The 13,825-nt window shown below is 43.5% G+C and overlaps 1 protein-coding gene across 1 annotated transcript in view; it reads left to right on the top strand.

The window, feature by feature from the left end:
- TENM2 (teneurin transmembrane protein 2) overlaps positions 1–13,825 on the top strand; it is a 1,752,117-nt gene that overhangs the window by 417,227 nt on the left and 1,321,065 nt on the right. The window lies entirely within an intron of this gene.

The raw sequence follows: 13,825 nt of genomic DNA, 5'->3' as shown, positions 1-13,825 counted from the left end.
CGCGGCGGTACTGATGCTATTAGACCTGTCGGCAGCATTTGATACAGTCGACCATCAGCTGCTAAAGCGCCGCCTCGCCGACATTGGGGTTGGGGGGTTGGCCTTGCAATGGCTTTCCTCCTTCCTCTCAGGTCGGGGACAAAGGGTGGCTATTGGGGGCGAGCGATCCCAGAGACATACACTAAACTGGGGGGTGCCTCAGGAAGCAGTTCTCTCCCCAGTGCTGTTTAACATTTATATGCGCCCCCTTGCCCAGATTGTCCGGAGGTTTGGGCTGGGTTGCCATCAATATGCAGATGACACCCAGCTCTATCTACTAATGGACGGCCGGCCCGGCTCCGCCCCGGGGAACCTGGATCGGGCCTTACAGGCTGTAGCAACGTGGCTCAGATTGAGCGGGCTGAAGTTGAATCCGGTGAAGACAGAGGTCCTTTGCGTGGGTCGCGACACCCTAGGAGGGGAAATAGCTCTCCCAACCTTCGATGGCGCACCATTGAAACCAGTGCGCCAGGTAAAGAGTTTGGGTGTTTTACTGGAGCCTTCATTATCAATGGAGGCCCAGATAGCAGCCACTGCCAAGTCAGCATTCTTCCATCTGAAGCGGGCAAGGCAGTTGGCCCCCTTCCTGGAGCGTCGCGACCTCGCAACAGTGATCCATGCAACGGTCACCTCAAGATTGGACTACTGTAATGCCCTCTACTTGGGGCTACCTTTGTGCTGGACCCGGAAGTTGCAGCTGGTGCAGAACGCGTCGGCCAGGCTACTGTTGGGGCTCCCGAAATGGGAGCACATACAGCCGGGGCTGCGCGGACTGCACTGGCTGCCAATTACATACCGAGTCCAGTACAAAGTGTTGGTTATTACCTTTAAAGCCTTATATGGCCGAGGACCAGCCTACCTAAGGGACCGTCTCTCCCCATATGAACCCCAGAGGGCACTGAGGTCAGTGGGAAAAAATAAAATGGTGATCCCTGGGCCGAGAGAGGTCAAGCTCCAAAAAACTAGAGCCCGGGCCTTTTCAGTTGCGGCCCCTGCGCTGTGGAATCACCTTCCGGAGGAGGTGCGGGCCCTGCGGAGCCTTGACCAGTTCCGCAGGGCCTGCAAGACCGTCCTTTTTAAACAAGCGTATATTGACATCGACTGCTGAATTGCTGTGAATAAAGGATCCACCATCTACATTACTATTGAACCATTTAAACTGGCAGAATCAGCGTCACGGAATTAACCATTACTACTGCCAGATAAATTTAAAATCCAATCTAACTTAAATTATGTATCTAATCTATTAACTGGTTTTTATATGTTTAATTTTAATTGTTAAATCTAAAGTTTTTATCTATTGATGTAAATGTATAGAATGTTGTTAGCCGCCCTGAGCCACCTGGGCGGGGAGGGCGGGATACAAATAAAATTTATTATTATTATTATTATTATTATTATTATTATTATTATTATTATTATTATTATTATTATTATTATTATTATTATTATTATTATTATTATTAATAGCAAGTCAGCTACTGCTATGGTCCCTATCAATCACCTTACCCATGGCTTTCATCCAGAGGCTCTACAGACTGGAATGAGTATTCCTCTCGCAGGTCACCAGAAGCCTGTAGACAGAATATACCCTCCAAGCAAAAAATCGAAATGCTCAGCCTCATCAGCCCTATCTCGACTCCATCGCACCCAAAATGGGCATTGACTCCAACCTCAGTCCTAAAACCTTGCTCCGAATTAGGATATTCAGACTTTTTTTTTTTTAACACAAATTTTATTGGGTTTTCAGGATATATATATTAAGCAATAAACAAAATAGTAAGAGGGTGTTCTATGTAATAATACAGAAATTATAATATTATAATATTAATATGAATTTAAAAAAAATTAAAAATACAAATATTTTCATAGAGAATCATAGAGAATTCTTTCCCCCAAAGTGTTTGTTTTGTTTTACACTTCATTTACACTACCTTAGGGACCGCCTCTCTCCATATGTTTCCCAGAGAGCACTACCATCCAGTTCACAAAACCTTCTGGAAGTACCTGGGCCAAAAGAGGCCAGACTAAAAACAACTAGAGAACAGGCCTTCTCTATAAAAGCACCCCAATGGTGGAACCAGCTGCCGGAAGAGGTGTGGGCCCTGCGGGATCTTGGCCAATTCCGTAGGGCCTGCAAAACCACCCTCTTCCAGCTAGCCTTCTAAGATGGAGCTTGGAATAAACATCACACCATCATTAACATTAACATAACTGAGATAGTAGCACTATTAGATTATATTTTTAGACTTTTAGATTATTTAAATATTTAATTGTTAACTGTATTGAACTGTATAATCTTGTTTTATTGTTTTAATATGGCTTTTGCCATGTCCTGTAAGCCGCCCTGAGCCTGCCTCGGCGGGGAGGGCGGGGTATAAATAAAATGTATTATTATTATTATTATTATTATTATTAATGCCTAATAACATTAGATTTTCAATAAAGATAGTATTTATTGACAGTGTTAGGAATTTCTCCTTGCGATGTTAGATATTCAAGTCTGGGTAACCAAATTGCTTTGAAAATGGTATATCTAGAAGCATATGCTGTGGATTGTATATTGACAGTAATTTTACTCATGATATAGGTTTGCCATAGCTTTTTATGCCAACGTTCTAATGTAGGCTTTTGTGTATCTTTCCATAGTAATGCTATTGTTGCTTTAGCTGCATATATAAGTAATGCTATTGTCTTTTTTACGGTGTTTGGAATTGACTCATTTGAATGCAAATTTAATAAGAGTGATTCTGTGGAGATCTCAACCAGATAGCCTGTAATATTTTGTATTTGATTTATTATTGTTTTCCAGAATGGATATATCAATGGGCAATATATCCAGCAATGCAAATATGAACCTATTTCTTTGCATTGTTTCCAGCATCATGGTGATTGATTTGATACAAAATGTGATAATTGTTGCAGCGTACTGTACCAGAAGGATATAATTTTTAAAGTTTGATGTTTAATTTCCAAGCCTGATGATAACGTTTCGTAGTTATTCCAAATTTCAGCTGCTACTACTGGAACCCTGCCTCAAGCTACAACCAAGCTTGCTTGGTTTCAAGAAAATCTTTTGACAGCTATTTTTCATACTTTTCTTTGGTTGAAACACGGGGAGATTGCTGTGAAAGATAGCAGAGAATTGTATTGCAATTAATGAATTAATTTCAAGTTATATGAAGTTCATGCAAGCTTTTCTGCAGTTATCCCAAAAAGGATATTTATGAGGGGCTTGCAGCTTTTTATTGGCTGTGTTTCCCATGCCTTTAAAAGCAACCTGTTGTGCAGATACTTAGCCAGTGAACTACTTTCATCCTTTTAAATATCTACAGGAGGAGTTTAATTTTGGTGTCAGACAGCTGTTAAAAGCAGGACCAGTAAAATTGTGCCAAGTTCATAGTACCATCTCTTCCAGTGCTGTTGAGATGTACTGCAGTATTTTTATTTATTTATTTATTTATTTGGGATTTATATCCCGCCCTTCCCACAAATGGCTCAGGGCGGCTTCCAACAGTTAATCAACATAAAATTTAAACAATTTCAAATATAAAACAATTAAATATTTAAACAGATTAAAACATTAAAAACAGAGTAAGTCAGTTTCCTGTAAACAGATGGCTGGCCAGTTAGGTATAGGCTAGCCGGAAGAGGGTCGTCTTACAGGCCCTGCGGAACTGCGCCAAGTCCAATAATCTCTTTCTGCCCCACACCTCTTACTCTCACTCACTCACACAGAAATCTCATAGAAGGCCACCTGGCTACAACTGGGATTGCCAACTTTTAATTGGCAGAGCTCATATGTCTGCAACAACGGTATGATGAACAGAAAAGTTTCATCCAGTAAAAATGGAAGGAAAGAAAGAAATAGAAAGGGAAATAAATAAATAAATGTAAGGAAGGAAGGAAGGAAGGAAGGAAGGAAGGAAGGAAGGAAGGAAGGAAGGAAGGAAGTTGGGCCAGGGCACTAGAAGCACTCCCACTGTTGCTTCCCCCTCCCAGCACCAAGAATACAGACAGAGCATCACTTGCAGAGAAAGAAAGAAAGAAAGAAAGAAAGAAAGAAAGAAAGAAAGAAAGAAAGAAAGAAAGAAAGAAAGAAAGAAAGAAAGAAAGAAGGAAGAGAGGGCAAAGAAAAAAAAAGCCTTCATCACCATCGGATGACCCCAGCCAGCAAAAATTCTGCCCAGGGGTCGTATGGTAAAAAAAATAGATACTGGAATGCCCACTTCCCACCCCTCCCAACTGAAAAAAAACACACACACCCTTCTTTGTTGCTCAGGCCTCTCTGGGAAATCTCCCCAAAAGAACATGCTGCAAGGCACATGAAAGCTCATATCCTGAAAAACACTTCATGGGTCTAAAGTGTCAGTGGATGCTAGCTTTTCTCTCAAACACTGGGAGCGGGGGAGAAGGAAGGAAAGGCAGCCCAGCTCTTCTCTGCACAACACAGAGATGGGGCGGGGCTAGCTTTGCTGGGGTCAGGGTTAACTTTGGCTTTTCTTGTGACCCAGTAGTGAGGCTTCTGTGGCCTGGTACCAGGTCATGACCCTGCAAATGCGAAACACTGGTGTAGAGCATTGAAGTCATTTTCTCTTGGTATTCTTTTTAGAGAGATCAGCAGGTTCAGAAAGTCCCAATTTCTTTAGAAGATTCAAGCCAGAGTCTATATCTGTTACCTGGATTCGAGTGCCATTATAAAGAACTTGTAATGTGGCTGGACCAAGCAATTTATATTTTTGTTGTCCTTTTTGAAGTTGGAGTGCGATTGGTTTCAACTCTCTTCTTTTGGTGATAGCGTCAGGAGGCAAGTTCGGGAATGCTTCTATGTTGTACTCTTTATACTGAAAGTTTTTTTCATTTTCTCGCTTCTTGTAAAACTTTATTTTTCACTCTAAGATCCAAAAGGGAGAGTACAATATCTCTTGGTCCCTTTCATTTAGGGTTAAAGCCGATAAGCCTTTGTAATGATAGGAACTATGTCTTCTTTGAGTTGTAGTTCCTTTGCTAGCCATTGTGCCATTTCTGGCATATTTTCAGGAACTCCACAGAATTTTACATTATTCTGTCTGAGATCTGTTTCCAGTATTAATATTTTTGATGCCATTGAGTCATGGTCTTTTTGTATTATTTGGTTTTCTTCCTGAATAGTCTCGACCAGAATCATTGCTGACTCAGTGGTTTGCCGACTTCAGTAAGTGTAGTTTTTATTTCAGTTATTTGGTTTTGTACTGGCTCAAAGAGTGCGGCTATTTTGATTAGGAAGCTATTTTCTAATTCAGTTAAGTCTGTTTTAAAGATTGGCTGGGCTTCCTCCGGCATTTCTACACTCGCATCCACCATTTTGTTTTGCTTTTCTTTCTCGCTCTCTGTCATTGTTTTCGGGGGATTTTGAGAAAGAAGTCACTCACCAGACAAGTTTTCTGCACAGCATTCACCCCCGTTGCTTTTTTCTCTGCTCCAGTGAGTCTTTTGTCCATTCAGGCTTTGAAAGGGCTTGATTTAGAAGCTTTTTTGCCAGTCTCAGGAAGCACGATGTGCTTAGGTGTTGATTCAACTAGCACGATGCCATGCCCCCCTCTGGATATTCAAGGAGACACACAGATCTAACGGGACAGATTCTGATCACGATGGATCCAATCAACTCCCTAACGATCCATCCCCACCGATACCGATTACTCAGGATGCCCCCATCTCACTGTCCGAAGGTTTGAAATCTTATGGTGATGTAATTAAAAGAATAGCTGCAACCACAACTTGAAGTAGAAGGATGTTTCAACAGCAGTAACCCTTCCTTTGACTAAGGTGATACTTCAAGCAGTCAAAGTCCCATGGGACAAACTGGCATCCACTGCAGTATCATCAAAAAGGCTGGATTGCATGTACAAAGTACAAGAGAAGGATGCAGAGTCCCTGTTCCCTCATCAGAAACCCAACTCCATGGTAGTCACCTTCTCATATAAGAGCAAGCACTCCACTTGGGGAGGGACGGTGGCTCAGTGGTAGAGCATCTGCTTGGGAAGCAGAAGGTCCCAGGTTCAATCCCTGGCATCTCCAAAAAAGGATCCAGGTAAATAGGTGTGAAAAACGTCAGCTTGAGACCCTGGAGAGCCACTGCCAGTCTGAGAAGACAATACTGACTTTGATGGACCAAGGGTCTGATTCAGTAGAAGGCAGCTTCATATGTAGGAGGGACGGTGGCTCAGTGGTAGAGCATCTGCTTGGGAAGCAGAAGGTCCCAGGTTCAATCCCTGGCATCTCCAACTAAAAAAGGGTCCAGGTAAATAGGTGTGAAAAACCTCAGCTTGAGACCCTGGAGAGCCACTGCCAGTCTGAGAAGACAATACTGACTTTGATGGACCAAGGGTCTGATTCAGTAGAAGGCAGCTTCATATGTAGGAGGGACGGTGGCTCAGTGGTAGAGCATCTGCTTGGGAAGCAGAAGGTCCCAGGTTCAATCCCTGGCATCTCCAACTAAAAAAGGGTCCAGGTAAATAGGTGTGAAAAACCTCAGCTTGAGACCCTGGAGAGCCACTGCCAGTCTGAGAAGACAATACTGACTTTGATGGACCAAGGGTCTGATTCAGTAGAAGGCAGCTTCATATGTTCAGCACTCCACTTCCACACCACCTGACAAAAAGGGCAAGAAAATGGACACCTTTGTCAGGAAGCTTTGCTGTGTACTCTGTACAGACTCTGTACAGGTTTAGCTAGACCACCTACCCTTGGCCACCCATCTCTCTCCTTATTTCAATTTATGGGAGAGCATAATATTGGACAAATGGGAGCTTTCCATCATTGCCCAAGGGTATGTGATCAAATCTGAATCCCATCCTCCAAGGTCTTAAGGGAAGAAGTCCAATCCCTCCTGCTCAAATGGGCCATAGACCCAGTACCCACCCCTTCCAGGGTCACAGGTTACTTCACAGTCCCAAAGAAGGATGGAGGCCTTCATCCCATTATAGATCTGTGCACGCTGAACACAATTCTTACCAAAAAAAATTCCAGATGATGATCCTTTTTCACATTCTCCCACTTCTGAATCAGGGAGTCTGGATGGCCACAATAGATATGCAAGATGCATATTTTTATCTCAACATCCAGCAGTGCCACAGACAATATCTACATTTCATGGTGGGCAATGACAACTACCTATATGCCACACTCCCCTTCGGGATTTCTACAGCCCTGAGAGTCTCACCAAGACTTTGGTGGTAGTGGCCATTCACCTTTGTTTGCAGAGGTTTTCCCCTATGTAAACGAATGGTTATTAGTAGCCAACTCTCAAGACCAACTTCTCCGACACATAGATCAAACCTTGGACTTCGTCAGTCTAAAAAAATCCAACTTAATCCTGAGCCGATGTGCACAATTCATCGAAGCCATAATAGACTCCTCAACCAGCAAAGCATACCTTCCCAGTCAGAGGGCTCAAGCCATAATGTCCTCGATTGCTTTCATCAGGGTACAGGGCAAGACATCTGCCCATTTCATTCAAAGACTCCTAGGGCTCATGGCAGCCACCACAGTGATTATCACCAATGTTCCCTCTAAGCTGCAGAGTCTTGTGAGCAAACATTCTACTTTAGGAGCTACTAGCATTAAAGTTGTGAGCTACTGCATAAATCATTGTGCTCTGGGGTCATGCTTCCAGAGCTAAGACAAAAATGTGTGAGCTGGAGGCTAAAAATCTGTGAGCTAGCTCATGCTAACTCAGCTTTGAGGCAACGTTGGTCACCACCATGGCAAAACTCAGTGAGAGTGCTGCAGTTGTGGTTTCTGAGGAACTTCCACGCATCCCACCATCCTCTGTTGCTTCTTCTGCTTCCACCAGACACCCTACATTCTCTGATGTGAGAAGAAGGCCATACCAACCTATTGGTGGGGGCCCCCTTTAAAGCCCTTACTCCTTCAGAGATACTTACCATGGATATTTCTTTCCTGGGTTGGGATGCACACCTCAGAGGTCTGTCCTCCCATGCTGTTTTGATTCTCATGGACAATATTATGTTAAGCTCCCTCAACCACCAAGGTGGGACATTCTCCAGGAGCCTTTGCACACTAGCAGTGAGCTTTGGCTCTGGTGTCAAGCCAACAGGATTTACCTGATTGTCACTCATCTTCTGGGAGACCAGAACACATAGGCAGACCTTCTTTGCAGGGGAGCACCCTCCTGCATGAATGGGGACTGAATCCGACTTACCTGATCCCCTTCTTCAACAAATGGGGCTGCCCACAAGACAATGTGTTTGCCGTGAGAGAAAACTCAAAATGCCAGGAGTTTTGCTGCAGGGGAGGAGTAGATCCTCTATCCCTCGGGGATGGTCTTCTAATCAACTGGTCACATTGCTTCCTCTTCATGTTTCCCCCCATTCCACTCCTCACAAGAGTCATCACCAAGATGCAGAGGGAACAACCAAAGTGCATTATGGTCGCTTCATGCTGGCCTCAGCAACCTTGGTTCCAGTATTTCTCTTACTGTCAAACAGATGGAGGGATTTCTTTCCTCCAGCACCAGGCCTCCTGCTGACTCAGGCAGACAAGGTAATCAATCCATCACAATGTTCTTCATCTGAAATGAATTGCATGGCTGATAGACTAAATACTTTCTCTGCCCGGGGCTAGACCATTCTCAACAGCAGGAAATCTTCCATGAGGAAAGCATATGCCTACAAATGGGGGAAGTCTATGTGAATGCACAGAAGACCATGCAAAGCTCATCAGTTGCAGGTAAGCAACCTGTTTTTTTCTTTCAAGTCCTGACCTGGATAACCTAGGCCAGCATGATCTCATCAGACCTCAAAAGCTAAGCAGGATTGGCCCTGCTTAGTATTCAGAATGGAGACCACCAAAAAAGTCCAGGGTTGCAACACAGAAGAAGAAGATATTGGATTTATACCCCGCCCTCCACTCCGAAGAGTCTCAGAGCGGCTCACAATCTCCTTTCCCTTCCTCCCCCACAACAGACACCCTGTGAGGTAGATGAAGATATTGGATTTATATCCCGCCCTCCACTCCGAAGAGTCTCAGAGCGGCTCACAATCTCCTTTTCCTTCCTCCCCCACAACAGACACCCTGTGAGGTAGATGAAGATATTGGATTTATATCCCACCCTCCACTCCGAAGAGTCTCAGAGCGGCTCACAATCTCCTTTCCCTTCCTCCCCCACAACAGACACCCTGTGAGGTGGGTGGGGCTGGAGAGGGCTCTTCCAGCAGCTGCCCTTTCAAGGACGACCTCTGCCAGAGCTATGGCTGACCCAAGGCCATTCCAGCAGGTGCAAGTGGAGGAGTGGGGAATCAAACCCGGTTCTCCCAGATAAGAGTCCACACACTTAACCACTACACCAAACTGGCTCTCCATTGCTGAACATCTCTTGCCTTGAAACCGCTGGGGTGGTTTTCAAATCCGTTGACAGTACTTCCCATCACCATATTTTTCTAATATGGTAACAAGTCGATTCAATAACTAGGTGTTCTTAAGACCATTAGATGTTTTCACTTTTTTTGAAATAATTTTTAACCACCCTATTGGGACCTATGAGTTTTCCATATTATTTAATTTCCTGCGTACAAAGAATGTCACTTGACAAATACCAACTTTTCAAACAGTTGAACATATGGACATATGAAGCTGCCTTATACTGAATCAGACCCTTGGTGCATCAAAGTCAGTATTGTCTTTTCAGAATGGCAGCGGCTCTCCAGGGTCTCAAGCTGAGGTTTTTCACACCTCTTTGCCTGGACCCTTTTTTAGTTGGAGATGCCGGGGATTGAACCTGGGACCTTCTGCTTACCAAGCAGATGCTCTACCACTGAGCCACCATCCCTCCTACATATGAAGCTGCCTTATACTGAGACCCTCGGTCCATCAAAGTCAGTATTGTCTTCTCAGACTGGCAGCGGCTCTCCAGGGTGTCAAGCTGAGGATTTTCACACCTATTTGCCTGGACCCTTTTTTGGAGATGCCAGGGATTGAACCTGGGACCTTCTGCTTCCCAAGCAGATGGTCTACCACTGAGCCACCGTCCCTCCCAAATATATGTGCATTTGCATATGTGTTGAGACGTTCCTTAAAGCTTTTGTCAAGCTCTGTGTTGCTGATGCCTCGGTGGAATAAAGCATACGTGGCAAATCCTCCAGAAAGCCTTTCTTAAAAGAATGTATTAAAGATGAAATATGAAGATTTTTAGATCAAAAGGATATTTAAAAAAAAATCTTTACTATGTGATAAATTACTCTGAAGGTATTATAGAGATGCACAAATTTGCACCCGGGAATAGACCAAGTTAGTAGTGACTTTGAAATCAGTATAGAGTTAAAGACAAACACTACCACAGTATATTTGTTGTCAACCAATGGCAGAGCATGATATAAAATATTCACTTTACAGTAGGGTTGCCAATCCCCAGGTGGAGGCAGGGGATCCCCCGGTTTGGAGGCCCTCCCCCCGCTTCAGGGTCGTCAGAAAGCGGGGGGAGGGGAGGGAAATGTCTGCTGGGGACTCTATTATTCCCTATGGAGATTTATTCCCATAGAAAATCATGGAGAATTGATCTGCGGGTATCTGGGACTCTGGGGGGGGGCTGTTTTTTAAGGTAGAGGCACCAAATTTTAAGTACAGCATCTAGTGCCTCTCCCCAAAATATCTCGCAAGTTTCAAAACGATTGGACCAGGGGGTCCAATTCTATGAGCCCCCAAAGAAGGTGCCCCTATCCTTCATTATTTCCTATGGAAGGAAGGACTTGAAAAGGTGTGCCGTCCCTTTAAATGTGATGGCCAGAACTCCCTTTGGAGTTCAATTATGCTTGTCACAGCCTTGATCTTGGCTCCACCTCTAATGTCTCCTGGCTCCACCCCCAAAGTCCCCAGATATTTCTTAAATTGCACTTGGCAACCCTACTTTACAGACCCTTTCTGCCTTTCAACCCAATGAGATATGCAATTAAATCACATTTTTGGGGATTATTTCTGTAACTTAAAAGTATTTTGTCTCTGACCAGGAACTAATAGAAATGGCACCCAACAATATGACTGACGTGCCATCAGAAGAAAGTTAAGCACTGAGATCAGAGAATAATAATGCTGTAGTGACTTTGTTCAGAGGACAACTGTTGTCCTTTCATGTCACTCAAATTGTGATGCACGGTATGTAATTCCAAGCAAGCTAAGTGAGAACGATATCCTCTGTTTTATGCTCTTTAAAATGCCATTTCATCCAACTCTATTGCAGAATCTGGTTCGCATATTGCATTCTTGTTACACAGAAGATGTATACGTGTGCATTATGGAGGCTTTTAATATAAGAATGGCCACAGCACTTCGTTTTCTTACATACCAAGACGCAAAGCATTAGTGACCCAGCGCAGTAGAGTTTTTTTAATCCTGATACATGTATTAAAAAGTTAATTTCGGAATCGGTTTCCAAACATATACTGAAATGTAAGTGTTCCGGCCGAGCCCAACTGTGCATGAATGTATGCGGATGGAATGTATTAGGATGCAAACATATTTTTAAATGTACGATTTAAAAATATAAATCAGCATGGTGATTATAGCTAATTTTTAAACAGGGTGTTATGGTCTGTGTCCAATTATTCCTGGCTACTAAGTAAGAAACCTGTCCTCCAATGGAAGATCGCTCCCATGGGCTGTTACCACATCACAGCAATATGGACACAGCAGTGAAAAATGTGGAAGCAGGTGGAACCGATGTCTGCATTTTCTGTCCATGTGCTGTGTTTGCTTATGTTGCCCTTGCCTTTCTTTTCATTGTATGAGTTCAGAAGCAACAAGAAGATGGCAATCGTGCTGTCGCCTTGTAGCAACCCAGTTCACCTTTACCAGCTGAGCTGCCATGTAAAGCTACACCACTGTGACTAATGTCCATTTAGAAAATAGCTCATTCGCTTAAATAAAAATTTAAAATAGGCTAAATTTAAAAATAGCCTTAAAAATACTGTGCATTTTATACGGATTTCCCCCCCGTACGCATTATCATTTGTGTCATGACACAAACATGACGGTTTGTCGTCGTCGTTGTAGTGTTGTCTATAAAAGAAAAGAAAAAAAGTAACAAGTTCTTACCCTATTGCAAATATATGTGTTCATTCTCCGGAAACAATTTATGTTGACGCGGTATTGATTATAGAAACGTACCTATTTTAAAACAGTAAATCACTATATTCTGAACTGTTTTTAAAACTTAATGAAAATGTCACTTCCTTAGCTTATTTTCCATGTGGTAATTGAATGCTTGATAAATTTATATTTTTTTTAACCATGACAATCTTATGTGGAAATTGCATTATTGCTCACATATAGTAGAATGCATATAGACATACATATATTTACTGAAAAGTTCAGATTCCAGTTAGATTAATTGAATTCAACCAGTATATATTTTGCAGGAGCATCTTTGACAGGTTAATCTATTTACTTTTTACTAACACCTTCTTGGACAGAGTCAGTGTAGTCCAAGGCCCAGAGGCAAAATTAGGGTTGCCAATCCCCAGGTGGGGGCAGGGGATCCTCTGGTTTGGAGGCCCTCCCCCCACTTCAGGGTGATCAGAAAGCGAGGAGAGGGGAGGGAAATATCTGCTGGGAACTTTATGGGCATGTATTCCTATGGGCATGTATTCCTATAGGAAATAATGGAGAATGGATCCGCGAGTATCTGGGGCTCTGGGGGGGTGGTGGTGTTTTTTGAGGTAGAGGCCCCAAATTTGCAATGTAGCATCTGGTTCCTCTCCTCAAAATACCCGCCACGTTTCAAAAGGATTGGACCAGGGGGTCCAATTCTATGTGCCGCAAAAGAAGGTGCCCCTATCCTTCATTATTTCCTATGGAAGGAAGGCATTGAAAAGGTGTGCCGTCCCTTTAAATGTGATGGCCAGAACTCCCTTTGGAGTTCAATTGTGCTTGTCACAACCTTGCTCCTGGCTCCACCCCCAAAGTCCCCAGATATTTCTTGAATTGGACTTGGCAATCCTAGGCAAAATAGCATCTGAACTGACCCTTATATGGGGCCAGACTACTTTTTTTTTTTTAGGTGAGTCACATCTTGGGAGATTTTAATTGCCACAGCCATATAGTTGCTGCAGGGAACTGCTGTTTAAAGCACCACAGGGGTCTAGTTGGGCTTCGGACCACAGCATGAGAGAAGAGAGGCTTCTGTCTCTTCTCATGGTTCCCCCCCCCCCAATCTGAAATGGCCCTGTGCCGTATTCCATGTGCATGCATGTCCAAAATGGGGGAAATAATATACCTCTGAAACTGTTTTAGTGAGGGGGAAATGGATAGGAAAAAAAAAGATGAAAGCACATGCTTCTCCCACGCTTTGGTTCTGAGCCAAATTGGGACACTGAAGTGCTTTAAAAAGCTGTGAGGTGACTGTGGCAAAAGTAAGTTGGGTCTGAGAAAACCTAACCCAGCATGTTCTGAAAATGTAGTATTTAGTTTCTCCTTATGTAGAATGAGTGATGTACATGTGTGTGTGAGTGCGTGTAGAATCATAGAGCTGGAAGGGACCTCCAGGATCATCTAGTCCAACTCCCTGCACAATGCAAGAAACCCACAAATACCTCTCCCTAAATTCACAGGATCTTCATTGCTGTCAGATGGCCATCTAGCCTCTGTTGGAAAACCTCCAAGGAAGGAGAGCCCACCACCTCCCAAGGAAGCCTGTTCCACTGAGGAATCGCTCTAACGGTCAGGAAGTTCTTCCTAATGTTGAGCCGGAAACTCTTTTGATTTAATTTCAACCCATTGGTTCTGGTCCTACCTT

Source organism: Heteronotia binoei, chromosome 5 (genome assembly GCF_032191835.1).
Source record: "Heteronotia binoei isolate CCM8104 ecotype False Entrance Well chromosome 5, APGP_CSIRO_Hbin_v1, whole genome shotgun sequence".
Taxonomy (NCBI): Eukaryota; Metazoa; Chordata; class Lepidosauria; order Squamata; family Gekkonidae; genus Heteronotia; species Heteronotia binoei.
Note: the sequence above shows the minus strand (reverse complement) of the source record. Positions and strands in the feature narration are given on the sequence as shown.